This window comes from Oncorhynchus tshawytscha, linkage group LG12, assembly GCF_018296145.1.
Source record: "Oncorhynchus tshawytscha isolate Ot180627B linkage group LG12, Otsh_v2.0, whole genome shotgun sequence".
NCBI lineage: Eukaryota > Metazoa > Chordata > Actinopteri > Salmoniformes > Salmonidae > Oncorhynchus > Oncorhynchus tshawytscha.
Window position 1 is genome coordinate 44,208,023 of NC_056440.1, and position 15,129 is coordinate 44,223,151.

Below are 15,129 nucleotides of genomic sequence, written 5' to 3' on the forward strand. Positions count from 1 at the left end.
ATCAAAAATTTGATAACTAAGAACAGATATAGCCCTTGGTTCACTCCAGACTTGACTTCCCTTGGCCAGCACAAAAACATCCTGTGGTGCACTGCACTAGCTTCGAATAGTCCCCACGATATGCAACTTTCCAGTGAAGTCAGGAACCAATATGCAGTCAGTTAGGAAAGCAAAGGCAAGCTTTTTCAAACAGAAATGTGCATCCTGCAGCACTAATCCCAAAAGGTCTTGGGACACTGTAAATCCATGGAGAATAAGAGCACCTCCTCTCAGCTGCCCACTGCACTGAGATTAGGAAACACTGTCACCACTGATAAATCCACTATAATCGAGAATTTCAGTAAGCATTTCTCCACGTCTGGCCACGCTTTCCACCTGGCTACCCCAAACCCTGGCCAACTGCCCTCGCAGCAACTGGCTGGTCACGGGTGCACCTCAGCCACACTCAAGGTGCTAAATGATATCATAACCTCCATCAATAAAAGCCATATTAATTGACCTGGACAAGGGATTTGACTCTGTCAGTCTTATCGGCAGACTCAACAGCCTTGGTTTCTCTAATGACTGCCTAGCCTGGTTCACCAACTACTCCTCAGATATTCAGTGTGTTTTTTTAATCAGAGGGCCTGTTGTCCAGACCTCTGGCAGTCTTTATGGGGGTGCCACAGGGTTCAATTCTCATGGCGACTCTTTTCTCTGTATATATCAATGATGTTGCTCTTGCTGCAGGTGTTTCTCTGATCCACCTCTACGCATACGACACCATTCTGTATACATCTGGCCCTTCTTTGGACACTATGTTAATTAACCTCCAAACAAGCTTCAATGCCATACAACACTCCTTCTAGACTCACATTAAGCATCTCCAATCCAAAATTAAATATAGAATCAGCTTCCAATTTCGCAACAAAGCCCCCTTCACTCATGCTGCCAAACATATCCTCGTAAAACTTACTATCCTGCCGATCCTTGACTTCGGCATTGTCATTTTCAAGTTAGCCTCCAACACTCTACTCAGCAAATTGGATGCAGCCTATCACAGTGCCATCCGTTTTGTCACCAAAGCCCCAAATACTACCCATCATTGCGACCTGTATGCTCTCGTTGGCTGGTCCTCGCTACATATTCGTTGCCAAACCCACTGGCTCCAGGTCATCTATAAGTCTTTACTAGGTAAAGCCCCATCTTATCTCAGCTCACTGGTCAAAATAGCAACACCCACCCATAGCACGTGCTCCAGCAGGTATATTTCACTGGTCATCCCCAAAGCCAACACCAAAGCCTTTCCTTCCAGTTCTCTGCTGCCAATGAATGGAACGAATTGCAAATGTCAAATTTGAATAATTTCATTGCTCCTGTTGCTCTATATCATTCCAACATTGATCAATTACACAATGTACTTTTAATGTAATCTCATCTGCAATCCAGGTCATTTGGTTATGAGATGAAGTACAGTGATAAGATATGTTTATAAAAAAAAAAAAAATATCTGACATTGTATTATTTGAAATGATTGAATGCATAGTGATAGACATTTGGGTGACAACTAAACCAAAATTCGGAAAAATTTTCTATTGGAATGTGGTTGTTTTCAGATGGTTGAAATTAAAGTGATAACACATTGGAAATTCAATTTTGGCTGTCTTTTTGAGTGAATGAATAGGTTGTAATCTCATTGATCTACCTGTCAATCAAATATTAGCCCATTATCCACGTTCAAGTGACTTGATTTTCCCATTAGGTCTCTTCCCCCACATTAGGACTGATTACAAAAATAATTTACATTAAGATATCCTATGGAAAGACTACACCTTTAGCCAATATACAGTGCCTTGCGAAAGTATTCGGCCCCCTTGAACTTTGCGACCTTTTTCCACATTTCAGGCTTCAAACATAAAGATATAAAACTGTATTTTTTTGTGAAGAATCAACAACAAGTGGGACACAATCATGAATTGGAACGACATTTATTGGATATTTCAAACTTTTTTAACAAATCAAAAACTGAAAAATTGGGCGTGCAAAATTATTCAGCCCCCTTAAGTTAATACTTTGTAGCGCCACCTTTTGCTGCGATTACAGCTGTAAGTCGCTTGGGGTATGTCTCTATCCGTTTTGCACATCGAGAGACTGACATTTTTTCCCATTCCTCCTTGCAAAACAGCTCGAGCTCAGTGAGGTTGGATGGAGAGCATTTGTGAACAGCAGTTTTCAGTTCTTTCCACAGATTCTCGATTGGATTCAGGTCTGGACTTTGACTTGGCCATTCTAACAGCTGGATATGTTTATTTTTGAACCATTCCATTGTAGATTTTGCTTTATGTTTTGGATCATTGTCTTGTTGGAAGACAAATCTCGGTCCCAGTCTCAGGTCTTTTGCAGACTCCATCAGGTTTTCTTCCAGAATGGTCCTGTATTTGGCTCCATCCATCTTCCCATCAATTTGAACCATCTTCCCTGTCCCTGCTGAAGAAAATCAGGCCCAAACCATGATGCTGCCACCACCATGTTTGACAGTGGGGATGGTGTGTTCAGGGTGATGAGCTGTGTTGCTTTTACGCCAAACATAACGTTTTGCATTGTTGCCAAAAAGTTCAATTTTGGTTTCATCTGACCAGAGCACCTTCTTCCACATGTTTGGTGTGTCTCCCAGGTGGCTTGTGGCAAACTTTAAACGACACTTTTTATGGATATCTTTAAGAAATGGCTTTCTTCTTGCCACTCTTCCATAAAGGCCAGATTTGTGTAATATACGACTGATTGTTGTCCTATGGACAGAGTCTCCCACCTCAGCTGTAGATCTCTGCAGTTCATCCAGAGTGATCATGGGCCTCTTGGCTGCATCTCTGATCAGTCTTCTCCTTGTATGAGCTGAAAGTTTAGAGGGACGGCCAGGTCTTGGTAGATTTGCAGTGGTCTGATACTCCTTCCATTTCAATATTATCGCTTGCACAGTGCTCCTTGGGATGTTTAAAGCTTGGGAAATCTTTTTGTATCCAAATCCGGCTTTAAACTTCTTCACAACAGTATCTCGGACCTGCCTGGTGTGTTCCTTGTTCTTCATGATGCTCTCTGCGCTTTTAACGGACCTCTGAGACTATCACAGTGCAGGTGCATTTATACGGAGACTTGATTACACACAGGTGGATTGTATTTATCATCATTAGTCATTTAGGTCAACATTGGATCATTCAGAGATCCTCACTGAACTTCTGGAGAGAGTTTGCTGCACTGAAAGTAAAGGGGCTGAATAATTTTGCACGCCCAATTTGTCAGTTTTTGACTTGTTAAAAAAAAATGAAATATCCAATAAATGTCGTTCCACTTCATGATTGTGTCCCACTTGTTGTTGATTCTTCACAAAAAATACAGTATTATATCTTTATGTTTGAAGCCTGAAATGTGGCAAAAGGTTGCAAAGTTCAAGGGGGCCGAATACTTTCGCAAGGCACTGTATATATACTGTATATATGTTAGTTGTTGTATACTGCTTAAGGTCTAGTTGTACACTGACCACAGAACAGCAAACGCCCCACTTTCAGCATAACATTTCTACATGGACCATATTACTGTACCTTATAATACACAGGTTGAGGTTCACTGTTTTTTTTCAGTGGTGTGTGATTTACTACACACACACACACACTGAGGTGAACTTGAGAAAGAGGTACTGTGAATCTTTCTGCTGAGTCAGAACCCATGGAGCACTGAAGCCTGTGTGGTGTCCAAATTGCCCGATCTGAAGGTTTCAATATGCATCTCTGCCTTAATTGCCTTAACATGCTCAGCTCTTTACACACTCTCCTTCTGTGCAAAGAGAGATCCCCGAGTCTCTGTCAAGAGCATGGGCATGGTTTCACTTAAGAGCTATGTGATTGGGGAACACATGAACTTTAAAATCATGAATCTGGTCCTTTTTTGCATTTTTCTTTTATCTGAAAGCATAGACGAGGTACGAGCATGGACATTTCACAGAACAGAACTCTATGGCCCATTGGTTATGTTTTAAGTCTCTTGCCTGTTTGACGGATGTGTACTCCCAAACCTAAAAGTAGCTTGCTTTAGGGGAGATGATTCTTGGGGAGGCAGGTAGCCTAGCGGTTAGAGCATTGGGCCAGTAACCGAAAGGTCGCTGGTTTGAATACCTGAGCCGACAAGGTGAAAAATCTGTCCCTTGAGCCCTTGAGCAAGGCACTTAACCCTAATTTGCAGTGTCCCAAGGGATGCCATACTACTATGGTTGACCATGTAAAACAACACATTTCACTGCACCTATTTGGGGTATGTGACAAAACAAAACCATGTTTCTCTCTCCTAAGACAATATATCAAATATCTGTCTGAACTCTAGTAACACAGCCAAGATGTGACCCTCAACTGCTGAAAAGTTATGATGAGCCTAAATGTTGGTGATCCTGCACTCTTATGATAGGCAATGGTTCTCGATTGTTTACCCAAACCAAATCTACCCTGAGTACCTCCGACGTACCCACTCGTGCATTTTTACCAGTAGGCCTATGTTGGAGGTACCCCCTGTGGATGGGCCAAGTACCCCAGGTATGTACACATACACCAGGTTGAAACCATTGTGAAAGGCTCAATAGACTTTTTTTGTTTGTTTAGTAATTCACTTAGTATAAAGTATATAGTGTCTCTCATAAGAACATTGGATATAGTACTGTATGTAGTGTGTAGTGTAGAATGTAATGTATGTTCCTGAGATACAGAATATTCCATAGGAAAGAGGTGGGGTAGTTTTAAAATGCCACAGTGATTATTCATTATTGGTCATTTTGACCATAAATACTGGTATGTTGGGTTGAAATAAAAACCTGCACACACAGGGATCTTGAAGGCCAGCAATGAGAGCAGGCGGGGAGACAACGGTCCTGCTGTCCCCTGGTGATTGACCTCTCACTCTCAAAGACACATCTGGAAGTATTAATGTCTATCAGGTTTGAAGGTAAGACCCAGATGCAGTTCTTAATAATCCAACGGGACAGTCAATAGACAGGCCAAGGCAGGCAGGGGTCAGTAAAACCAAAGGTGGGGCAATGGTATCGGACGGCAGGCAGGCTCAGGGTAGGCAGAGGTCAATAATCCAGAGGTGGGGCAAAGGTACTGGTCGTTAGGCGGGCTCAGAGTCAGGACAGGCAAGGGTCAAAACCTGGAGGGCGAGAAAAAGAGAGACTGTGAAAAGCAGGAGCTGAGACACAAAAACGCTGGTTGACTTGAAAAACAAGACAAACTGGCAACAGACAAACAGAGAACACAGGTATAAATACACAGGAGATAGAAGGACGGATAAATCCTGTAGATAGGGAGTCCCCAATGTAGGTCTCCATAGCCTTGGTCTCTGGTCCCAACAGAGAGTACAGATGTCCCCGGGGCAGCGTGATGCTAGGGAGAAGGTCAATCCCACAGTCATAGGGGAGGTGCGGCAGAAGGGAAGTGGCATGGGACTTTCTGAACACCTCCCGGAGGTCTTGGTACTCCCCGGGAATGGTGGAGCAACTTCCGAGCCCCCGAGCTCCCGGGGCAGGTTGCGCCAACTTCAGACAATGGGCATTGCCCAGCCCATGATAGCACCCGTAGACCAGTTGATGAGGGTATTGTTTTGCTGGAGCCAGGATAAACCCAAAAACCACGGGGATCTGGGTGAATTTAATGAGCAGGAATTGAATGGTCTCGCTGTGATTCCCTGACACATGTAGGTTGATGGGAGTGGTCTTATAGGTGACCCGCCCATCCAGCGCTCTAACATCCATGGGAATGGAGAGGGGCTTAGTGGGGATGTTCAGCTCGGAAGCCAGTGTGGCATCCAACAAACTCTCATCGGCTCCAGTCAATGAGGACCCGGAGAGATTTAGACTGGTTTCCCCGCAGCAGAATGACATGAAAAAGGGGTGCGAGTAAGAGAATCAGATAAGTTCTCCATATATCGCAGCATTTCCAGGAGTGAGTGAGTGATTGCAGGAAAAACATTACAAGACCAGGTGTAAGCTACAGTAAAGCATCAAACACATCAGTTATCACATTCTACATCACATTTATACTGTATGTGTCACTTATCAGACTAATTCCGAGAGATTTAGATGAAGCAAATTTAACTGTAAAGACTTTAAATCACAAGTACACCCTATTGTTTAAAACAAATTGTTGTACTTGGATGAAAAAAAAATCTAAGATTAGAAATCAATCATTATTCTTTAAAAATCAAGTGGCATATTTCCTTAGTTGACAGGACCAATGAGCATCACAAAATAAATCTGATAACAAAAGTCACTGCTCTGTTACTTTGGCACAACTTTAGAACCTTTCTGTGGCTGACATTCCCATTTAGTGGAGACCAGGTGAAATGCCTTCAAACAAGTGTTATAACTGATATAGCAGATATTGTGTCATAAGGACATTTTTGGAAATAAGGGAATAAGTTAACTCCCAGAGTTAGGAAATTACTGAGTCATCGTGTCAGTTACAGTGTTAAAAAAAGTGTGATTCTTTTATATTCTGGGAACCTGGGCCTGTAATAATAATAATTATTATTATTATTATTATTATTGATTGTCCCTTTTGGGAAATTTGTCTTGCATCTCAACAAACAACAGCACAGCATCACCAATTGGCCAACCGCACTGAAATTCTTTCTGTATCCGCAAAGCATCTCAGAGTAAGAGTGGGGATGTAGGATCATCTCTTCCCTGTCCATAATCTTATTCATTATGATCTAAAAAGTAAAACTCATCCAAGATCAGTACTTCTATGCTGAGATGCTTTATGGACACAGGGCCATACCTTGCAACCTTTCGGTTACTCGTCCAACGCTCTAAACACTAGGCTACGCTGCCACCTTGTGTACATCCAAGGGACGGCCATGCTGCCCTGTTCTGAGCCAATTACAACTTTCCTAAATCCTGAACAGTAGTCCAGGTGCGACTAAACCAGCGCCTGTAGAACCTGCCTTGTTGATAGTGCTGTTGAGAAGGTAGAGTAACGCTTTATTATGGATATACTCCCCATTATAGCTCCTGTTGTATCAATATGTTTTGACCATGACAGTTCAGTTCAATCTGCTAAATTTCCACATTATTTCTTAGACAATTTAGTTGAGGTTTAGGGTTTAGTGAATGATTTGTCCCAAATACAATGCTTTTAGTTGTATAAATATTTAGGACTATCTGATTCCTTGCCACCCACTCTGAAACTAACTGCAACTCTTTGTTAAGTGTTGCAGTCATTTCAGTAGCTGTAGTAGCTGACATGTATAGAGTTGAGTCACCCGCATACATAGAAACTCTGGTTTTACTCAAAGCCAGTGGCATGTCATGAGTAAAGATTGGAAAAGTAATAGGCCTACACAACAGTCCTGGGGAATTCCTGATTCTACCTGAATTATGTTGGAGAGGTTTCCATTAAAGAACACCCTCTGTGTTCTGTTACACAGGTAACTCTTCATCCACAATATAGCAGGGGGGTGTAAAGCCATAACACATACGTTCTGCCAGCAGCAGACTATGATCAATAATGTCAAAAGCTGCACTGAAGTCTAACAAGCCCCCACAATCTTTTTATCATACATTTCTCTTAGCCAATCATCAGTCATTTGTGTAAGTGCTGTGCTTGCTGAATGTCCTTCCCTATAAGCATGCTGAAAGTTTGTTGTCAGTTTGTTTACTGTAAAATAGAATTGTATCTGGTCAAACACAATTTTTTCCAGAAGTTTACTATGGGTTGGTAACAGGCTGATTGTTCTGCTATTTTTGTTTAATCTTTATTTGACTAGGCAAATAAGAACACATTCTTATTTTCAATGATGGCCTAGGAACAGTGGGTTAACTGCCTTGTTCAGGGGCAGAGCAACAGATTCTTACCTTGTCAGCTTGGGGATTCGGTTGCAAGTCCAACACTCTAACCACTAGCTGCTGCCCCAGGTAGCCTATTTGAGCCAGTAAAGGGGGTTTTACTATTCTTGGGTAATGGAATGACTTTTGCTTCCCTCCAAGCCGGGGGGAACACACATTCTAGTAGGCTTAAATAAAAATATATGTCAAATAGGAGTGGCAATATCATCCGATATTATCCTCAGTAATTTTCCATCCAAGTTGCCAGACCAGACCCCGGTGGCTTGTCATTGCTGATAGACACCAATCGAGGTCCTCTCACCTCTTCCACAATCACTTTACGGAATGCAAAATTACAATGCTTGTTTTTCATAATTTGTTCAGATATACTTGGATGTGTAGTGTCAGCGTTTGTTGCTGGCATGTCTAAATTTGCTAATCTTGCCAATTAAAAAAATGATTTAAGTTGTTGGCAATATCAGTTGGTTTTGTGATGATTGAGCCATCTGATTCAATGAATGATTGTTTGCCTTTTTTCCCCAAATTTCATTTAAGGTGCTACAACGCTATTTACTATCGTTCTTTGTCATTTCTCATTGTTTCATAGTGCAGTTTCTTCTTCTTTTTGTTCAGTTTTGTCACATGAATTCTCAAATTTCAGTATGTTTGCCTTATCAGACTTATTTGCCAGTCCTTTTGCCTCATCCCTCTCAACCATACCATTTTTCAATTCCTTATCAATCCAAGGGGATTTAACAGTTTTTACAGCAATTGTCTTAATGGGTGTATGTGTATTAGTAACTGGAATAAGCTATTTAATAAATGTGTCAAGTACATTGTCTGTTTGCTCCTCTTTACACACCACGGACCAACAAATATTCTTTACATCAACAACATAGGAATCACTACAAAACTTATTGTATGACCTCTTAAACACTATATTAGGCCCAGCCTTTGGATCTTTGGTTTTCCTAGATATGGCTACTATATTGTGATCACTATGTTCAATGGATTTGGATACTGCTTTCAACAAATCTCTGCAGCATTAGTAAAGATATAATCAATACATGTTGGTGATTTCATTCCTGTGCTGTTTATAACTACCCCAGTAGGTTGACTGATGTCACAGGTCAGGGTTTCTTCCTGGAGTGTACTACATGTGGTTGCCACTAGAGAGCACCCTTGGGTTTCCACAGGTGACCCGGATTGGGTTTATTGGGATCACCTGCTGGATGACTATTTAGGTTCCTCTGTGGACTGGGCCAGTTGCCCAGGTCTCATGTTTTGTTCAGTGTTCTCGTGTGCCCTTGCATTGTTGTCTTGCTATGAAGACCTTAAGTGAATATTATGGATTTACCCTTACCTCTGCCTGCTGTGTTTCTCTGTGCCTTGGTCCAAGTTTGTACTAGCACTATTGTCACACCTGAACCAGGTTGCAGGCACTAGTTAGGGTTTGAAGCTTTCTTTTGAGTGGGCAGCCTGATCAATATAGTCAATATTTAAATCACCCAGAAAGTAAACCTCTAATGACCACATACATTATCAATGTAATCCAGATACTGATTGTTAGCACTTGGTGGTCTATAGCAGCTTCCCACCAAAACGGGCTTGAGGTGAGGCAGATGAATCCGCAGCCATATTACTTCAACAGTATTTAACATGATAGCCTCTCTAATCTTTAATGGTGCTGAATATATACAGCAACACATCCACCATTGGCATTTATATGTTTTCTGTAAATGTTATAACCTTGCATTGCTACCACTGTATCGTCAAAGGTATTGTCTAAGTGAGTTTCAGAGATAGTCAGAATATGAATGTCATCTGTTACTAGCAAATTATTGATTTCATGAACCTACTGATCACTTTTCTTCTGGGTTGCTTACTTGTTTTTATTGCTTTACATGGAAACTTAGCAGCATTAGATGTGCTCATGTTCTTTTTGCTAGTGCAGGGTGAGCTGCACACAGTGGACTTCCTCCTAGGGCACACCAGCTCAGTGTTAACAGTATAAATCGGGTTTGTAAGCACATGATTACTGCATACAATAGATGTAGGATCAGCAGAGTTATTCAGAGCAGCTAAAGGGACATAAATTATGTGACTTATATTGTCTACCGACACCCCCAGTGTAATCATTTTGGAGCAGCTTAGTTATATCATTTACTTTCTCTCCTTGATAGGACATTGTTTTTACACCAGTAGCGGTCACATTGCTTAACATGGAGCTGTCCCAAAGTCACGGCTGGCGAAAAGGACGAGGAAATCCGCCCACTCCCGCGCTTTACGAGATTAAGGCCTCCGACAGATGGAGAAGCCCTGCTCGATCCAGAGCAGGGACGGAAAGGTTTCCAATGTCAACTTCGAAAGCGTAGTAGGAGGCACTGCGGCCGCAGACACAGACAACCCCAGCGACGAAGGTGCAGGAAGATCAGGCTCCAGAATGGTGAAACTATTTGCTGTCAGTATCCCCTCCTGGCCTCTCGTTGGGAGTGTCGACTGCTTTGCGGGAGGTCGCTGTCTTTGGCTTCTGCAGCTCGTAACATGCGACCATCATTGATGGGCTTTTTCCTCACGCTGTGCTCCTTCGACTCCGCTAGCAGATGGAAGTGCTCCGGGCAACACAGGCCAGTCATATAATGACAAACTACAAAGCAGAGATGCTGCTTTTGGGTCCCAAGGCGCTAATGTGTCTCTAACTGACAATGAATGGGCGATATCAACCAAATAGAAACTGAAAATTGTGTACAACTTCAATTAACTGAATGATGAGGATGAAGAAGGTGATTGAATTTAGAACAATAGTGTAAGAATTGCTATTCCTCTGTCCTGCACGTGCAGAACCCGGAAAAATACTTATTTTTGTCTTACTCCTCGTCAGTATTACTTAATAAAACTGCTGCTACACTAAGGTTTTTATTCTAAGAGAAACAGAAATGTTCAATTATATACCATGATATTCTTAATTAAGATACATGTGTTGACTGAATATAAGGAAGTGATGTCAGCTAAATAATGAAGTTGATGGCGCAGTCATATATCCTCGGCACCTACATGTATTTGTCTCAGACGTGCTCAATGGGATTGAGATCCGTGTATTAATAAAGACATGTTTTGGTTATCCTGACTTGTACACCATGTATTTAAAGTCTCTAAAAGGAAAACGATTACCACCATCTCTTGCGCATGTCATTTTCCATATGGATCCATAACAAATTAGTGTGGCAATAAATATCATTGAATGACAGAATTATTGGAACAAAGTAGGCCAATGAAGGTAAACAAATTGGAGCTTACTGGAAAATACTCTTTCAAAATGAATGGAAGAGGCAAGTGGAAGGGGGAATAGAGGTCAAGACAACGCTGCTCTGAGACAAGCATGGGGGCTGGTCTAGATAAATCAATGAGATTTTTTATTTTCACTGAATCTCCGTTTGGGTATTGGTTAGCCGACAATTAGGTGTGGAAATGTTAGGATTATTTTGCTCTTACTGCAGTACATTATGAGCCGGAGCTGAGAGGATCACCAAAAATAAAGGTATTTTGGTTTCAGTGCATTTTCAAAAACAAAAAATGTATATAGCCTGTCAATGTGCAGGAATACTGTGTAATAAAATTGATAACTGTGTACTAAAAACTTGAATGTGTTTTTGTAGAGTATACAACCATGCTGACAACCATCCATGGATATCAGTGGACAAAGGGCTGGACAACGGGCTGCACCGAAAAAAAACGCATGGTTCCACAGAATACCAACTGGGATAAATCCCGAGGCAAATGTGGCTTCTTCATCAACATCCTTATGCTTTCGTTAAAAAAATTATACAAATACTCTCGCCAGCTTTGAACCATGCCTGGGCCTGCAAGACGCAACATTGTTAGTCAGACAAATCATTGGGTCGAAACTATAGAACAGTACAAAACAGGAGAACACAAATGGTTAATGTTCTGAAAAACACACACACACACCAGTTGATCAATTGCCTGTGAATCTAAACCCACAGTTAATCATGTGCCATTCCAAGGTAGGTTATATTTTACATAAAATCTTATCAGGCCTACTTATTGCATCTGTTTTCTAGAAATAAAGTAAATGATTAAGTTTAATATTCATTAAGTCACAGCATAAATTAAATGTGAGCCTACACAAACGTGGACTATACAATCAAATTAAATAAGCTAGTCAAGACCCTGCCATTATTCTTCTCCATGATTACTTTTATTCAAGACAAAATATACCCAGTTCTCACATTTTTCAACAGGAAAAACAGACTTGTAGCTGACTGATTCTCAAGACCCAGCCAAACAAATGTAGAATAACATTCGATACACAAATTTATGCTACAGGCTACATAAAATAACCGGGTAGGGCTACCATGTAGCAAACAAAATCATTTGCATAGGCCAAAACTGTTTAACTTGTTGCTTCAAAACAGGCTGAATTCAGTTCGGCATAAATGAGTAAAGCTTTGCCACAGACATTTTTTTGGTATGAATTAAATCAGGTCAGCCTACCCGTAGCTCAAAAGTTTGAGCCAATTTTGTTACTGTATTAATTGAATGTCAAGGTTGCGTGTACACGCGCTTTGAATTCATGGCGACTATAAATAAGGTTGGCTACGACGCACACCCTGGACGCACACCCTGAGCGTTCATCATGCCGATAGAGAAGGCCTGTATGAACAGACATTACATTTACCCATTTCTCGCAATGATTTATCCCATTTAAAACTGAGTGGATGGGAAATCCTGTTCCCGCCCTCACCAGGGTTAGAGGCGCTACAAGCAACTCTGGGAGAGCTAGGACCAGATAGCAGCCTGCCAGTTAAGACAGGATAACATTGACTCAATGTAAAAGTTTGGATAACATTTACTTAATGTACAAGTTTGGATAACAGACAGGATAACATTGAATTAATGTAAAAGTTTGGATTTTCACTGGCATATGAAGACTAACCCCCCAAACGATGGGCTAATGACACAAGAGCTGTTTTTTTTTACATGTAAGCATTCACTAATAGGAAACCAAGTCAGTTAGGAGACTCACGACTAGTATACACCCAGCAGAGTAATTCTAGCAACATCCTCATGTACCAACCCCAAACACTCAGTTCTACAACCCAGTAAACAAACATCAAGTTTTGATCAACTAGAACCCATTGCACATCATTTGATGCTAAAACACATTAGGATGCTCCTAGCATAAATTGACCTACACTGAGCAAATGTAGCTTGAGTCAAATGGTCATTTAAACACCTTGACCCCTTTGTCTAAACTGGTTAAAGTAAACTCAGCAAAAAAAGAAATGTCCCACTGTCAACTGCGTTTATTTTCAGCAAATTTAACATGTGTAAATATTTGTATGAACATTACAAGATTCAACAACTGAGACATAAAATGAACAAGTTCCACAGACATGTGACTAACAGAAATGGAATAATGTGTCCCTGAACAAAGGGGGGTCAAAATCAAAAGTTAGTCAGTATCTGGTGTGGCCACCAGCTGCATTAAGTACTGCAGTGCATCTCCTCCTCATGGACTGCACCAGATTTGCCAGTTATTGCTGTGAGATGTACCCCACTCTTCCAGCAAGGCACCTGCAAGTTCCCAGACATTTCTGGGGGGAATGGCCCTAGCCCGCACCCTCCGATCCAACAGGTCTCAGACGTGCTCAATGGGATTGAGATCCGGGCTCTTCGCTGGTTATGGCAGAACACTGACATTCCTGTCTTGCAGGTAATCATGCACAGAACGAGCAGTATGGCTGGTAGCATTGTCATGCCGGAGGGTCATGTCAGGATGAGCCTGCAGGAAGGGTACCGCATACGGGAGGAGGATGTCTTCCCTGTAACGCACAGCGTTGAGATTGACTGCTCAGTCCGATGATGTTGTGACACCGCCCCAGACCAAAAAAGAGGTCAGATGAAGGAAATACTGAGCTAAAGGACTGTTTTGCTAGCAGACTGGACTCTTCTGATGGCTGAGCACTTGATGGCTTTTACCTTCACTCTGCGGTCCAACTCATCCCAAACCATCTCACTTGGGTTGAGGTCGGGTGATTGAAGAGGCCAGGTCATCTGATGCAGCACTCTATCACTCTCCTTCTTGGTCAAATAGCCCTTAAACAGCCTGGATGTGTATTTTTGGTCATTGTCCTGTTGAAAAACAAATGATAGTCCCACTAAACACAAACCAGATGGGATGGTATATCGCTGTATAATGCTGTGGATGTGTGTGCCTTGAATTCTAAATAAATCACTGACAGTATCTCCAGCAAAGCACCATCACACCTCCTCCTCCATGTTTCACGGTGGGAACCACACATGGGGAGAACATCCATTCACCTACTCTGCATTTAACAAAGACATTTGGACATTTCCACCAGTCTAATGCCAATTTCTCGTGTTTCTTGGCACAAGCAAGTCCCTACTTATTATTGGTGTTTAGTTGTGGTTCTCTGCAGGAAATCGACCATGAAGGTCTGATTCACGCAGTCTCCTCTGAACAGTTGATGTTGAGATGTGTCTTGAACTCTGTGAAGCATTTATTTGGTCTGCAATCTGAGGTGCAGTTAACTCTAATGAACGTATCCTCTGCAGCAGAGTTAACTCTGGGTCTTCCTTTCCTGTGGTGGTCCTCATGAGAGCCAGTTTCATCATAGCGTTTGATGGTTTTTGCAACTGCACTTGAAGAAACATTCAAACTTCTTGAAATGTTCTGTATTGACTGACCTTCATGTCTTAAAGTAATGATGGACTGTTGTTTCTCTTTGCTTGTTTGAACTGTTCTTGCCATAAGATGGACTTTGTATTTTACCAAATAGAGCTTCTGTATACCACCCCTACCTTGTCACAACACAACGGATTGGCTCAATCTCATTAAGAAGGAAAGAAATTCCACAAATTAGCAAGGCACACCTGTTAATTGTAATGCATTCCAGTTGACTACCTCGTGAAGCTGGTTGAGAGAATGTCAATAGTGTGCAAAGCTGTCCTCAAGGCAAAGGGTGGCTACTTTGAAAAATCTCAAATATATTTTGATGTGTTTAACACGTTTTTTGGCTTCTACATGATTCCATATGTGTTTTTTAATAGTTTTGATTTCTTCATTATTGTCAAAGAATTGAAAATAGTCAATCTGAAGAAAACCCCTTAATTGAGTAGGTGTGTCCAAACTTTTGACTGGTACTGTATGTCATTGTTGTGTTATTTTTTTCACTCAGGTTCCCTTTATCTAATTAATATTAGGTTTTGGTTGAAGATCTGAGATTATTCAGTATTAAAAATAT